Raw genomic sequence first — 3040 nt, 5'->3', positions numbered from 1 at the left:
GGTACAATTCCTCTAACACACACCTTTGACTACTGTACACTAGCTCCCTGTTTCAGAACAAATTAATACAATCAAATGTGCAATATGAAGCCTACACTGAGGGTGAGAATCCAACACCGCATCGTGCTAAGAGAGAAGTTGACGCTCCAGGTGGTAACTTTAATCCACATGTACACATAGATGCAATAGGAGTGCCAAGGGGGGTGCGAGATTAATTTAATTCTAGAGATCAGGTTAAAGCAGGTTTTGATTCCTCATTTGCTTTTGTCACTGTTAATAATAATGTAGATTGGATGAATTATATCTCTTACAATGAGCAGAGGTTTGTAAACTACACCAGAGATGCTTTGCAAGGGTTAGCTAACCAGTTAGGGCCCACTGCATCCATGGCGTTCCAAAATAGAGTGGCCGTGGATATGATTTTCGCAGGAAGAGGTGGGGTATGTAATTTCCTGTACGTGTATTCTCCCTTTAATGTGACCAATGTTTCCCTTGTTTGAAAAAGATGAAGAGCCAGTTCCGATAATGCCAACCAGGTACGTTACCAGAAGAATGGAGAAATGTACCAGTACTGCACTGCGCCTGCCTCAGTCTCATAAGATGGACTGTCAGTGGACTTCCCATTTGCCTAGGGAAAGTGCAGAAGACCTTAGGTTCCGGCGAGGGCACACCCTGTGGGGTGTTAACTTGTACAGATAGAGGGTATGGATGCCCGGAAATGAGCCCAGGGAATCCATGGCCTCCCTCTGAGGTGAGGTAGGGATCCCTCCCCTTTTAGGAGTAGGGACTTACGGGCAGTGGGAAAACCCTGACGCAAGGGTGAGGCGAACTGGACGTGTTCACCATTAGGACTATCTCCAGGAGGGACAATGGTGTGGGTGAAGATTAGGGAGTCCCACGCCGTGCGTACCTGTGCACACTACTAGTATGTACTTCTAGTACAGCACATTAGAGTGAGAAGAGAGGCTCCTGGTGATAGTTTTGATCTACACGTATACATTGACATCATAGGATAGCCAAGGGGGGTACCTGACAAGTTTTAAAAATTAGAGACCAAGTTAAAAGTAGATTCGAGTCCATTTTTCCGATCATTAGGGTAAATAAATGTTGACTGGATTAATTATGTTTATTATAATTAACAGCGGTTTATAAGTTATACTGGAGACGCCTTATAGGGACTAGTCGACCAATAGAACCTACCTCGACTACGACTTTTCAAAATAGAATGGCACTAGGTACGATTTTAGCCAAAAAAGGGAGTGTCTGTAAGATGATAGGGGAGACTTGTACCTACATTCCAGACAAAACGTGACCCACAGGTAAAAACGCAGTTGCCATTAAGAAACTGACCGCACTAACTAAAAAGAGCTAACCTTAGTCTGTTTTCCTCAGTTAGGTACCTAACAGGAGAAGGAAAAAATATAGAAAAATAAGTTTTGGAACATTGTGTATTTAGAACACTGTGATAGGGTTTTTGCTAAGATTTTGCTTTATTTTATCTGCAGTGCACTCTGCTTATGTCCACGCAACATGCCGGTGTTACAACGCCCCTGGTCCTGTTACCTTGCCGCCTCTGGAAAAGGGAAGTGGGAATAATCAGCTTGTAGCTCTTTCCCTCGAGACTAATATATATGATAATGCACTTACTAATAAGACAGGGGTTCAGTCATGTTGATCAGTCATTAGATAGTCCTGACTTTGCACTCTTGTTGATGAATCGAGGTAACGTCAAGAAGGCGGGGTTCTATACAAGTTATGCAGAGTTTACCTGAAATAGTGAAAGTCGCACCTCTCCTAACCTGATTATATTTGTCACCTTTATAGTCATTCTAATTTCTGTTTGTCGTTGCATACAGTGTATTCCGACCCTGATGACTGCCTGGTCCACCTGTCCCACTACGACGTCCAACAAAAAGCCCACTGTCAGCGCAACCGTCGTCATCATAAATCCAGAATGTGATGATGTCGAACCATCCTATACCCCCATGGCAGTAGTAGGCCCAGTCGTCTACAAAACAATGCGAGTCTAGGGTCAGCGGTGGGGGATTGGGGTGGGACGGAGCAGGGCGAGTTTAGTGAAACAGATAGTTTCAAGGGGGGTCTGTGGTGGAAGTCCAGTATTCCTATATTTTGGGCCTTGGCAGTAGACAGTTATCAATTTAACATTCTGTATACATACTTCTATCTTGCTACAAATATAATGTCTTGCTACAAGTTATGCAATAGGTACTTCCGCTTATATGAAATATCTGTTTTATAAACTCTGCTGGATGGGATTTAGCACGCAACCAAGATATAAATATATCTGTTTGTCCGGTTGCATGGGTGATTTAAGGAACTAGGAAGTAGACAATGAACCGAATCTGAGACAAGCTTCCGCTTTCAAGTTACCGCGAAAATTTCCCCAGCGACTTTACTGGAAACGTATGCAAATAACATGGGAGGTTTGTGCAATTTATAGTTCATGATGTAACATCCAATCATATCGAAGGAACCCCACGTGGCTCCAAGACAACCCACTCATTTCATCCACCACCTGATGGCCAATCACAGATGACCGGAGGATGGAAGAATTGCAAGATGCTTATCCAATAATTAAACAATACGTTGTATGCATGTAATTTTTGACCTGCCCAGATGGGCGGATTTGTTAAACTCTTAAAATAGGCTACACGCCGATCATTAAAGTTAGAATTGAGGAAGCTATGCATGCTGAACATCGTGTCAGTTTGGGAACTTCTTATGCGCATTATCAATTCAGAATTAATATGGAGGGCTGTAAACATTCCAAATTGAGTAAGGCGTGGTTCCAAAAGGAAGGTTCCTCGTCAATATCATAATGAAGTTTCACATTATGACATCATAATGAGTTCTATATTACATAAAAAAGGCTGTTCTACATTGTATCTTTTGTTATTACTAGATTGTGACATCATAATGATATTGTAAATTTGATCCCCTACCATGAATAGATTATGACATCCTAATGCAGTTTTACATTACGACATCATAATAGAGTTCTATACTAAAATATAATGGA

This window comes from Eleutherodactylus coqui, unplaced genomic scaffold (assembly GCF_035609145.1).
Source record: "Eleutherodactylus coqui strain aEleCoq1 unplaced genomic scaffold, aEleCoq1.hap1 HAP1_SCAFFOLD_19, whole genome shotgun sequence".
Lineage (NCBI taxonomy): Eukaryota > Metazoa > Chordata > Amphibia > Anura > Eleutherodactylidae > Eleutherodactylus > Eleutherodactylus coqui.
Note: the sequence above shows the minus strand (reverse complement) of the source record.